The sequence below is a fragment of the Egretta garzetta genome, unplaced genomic scaffold, assembly GCF_000687185.1.
Source record: "Egretta garzetta isolate BGI_Z169 unplaced genomic scaffold, ASM68718v1 scaffold350, whole genome shotgun sequence".
NCBI classification, from domain to species: Eukaryota; Metazoa; Chordata; class Aves; order Pelecaniformes; family Ardeidae; genus Egretta; species Egretta garzetta.
In genome coordinates, this window is record NW_009258273.1 from 174,991 (window position 1) to 175,244 (window position 254).

The window sequence follows — 254 nt, forward strand, 5'->3', positions numbered from 1 at the left end:
GGTGCGTTGGGGGGGCCCGGGGGGGGGGGGGGGGGAGGGGGAGTGCCGTGCAGCCACGGCGTTTCCCAACCACGAGGACAGGAAGTGCGGGAGATGGAAACGGAGGGAGCGGGATATAATTAGCCCCAAATTAGGACTGGAATCCGGGATATAGAGCCCGGCACCACCCGGCTCTTGCGAAAAGCCACGACGACGCGCTGGGAGCTCCCGGCAGCCCTCCTGCGGGGGCATCCCAAAAAAGTGGGGGGATGATG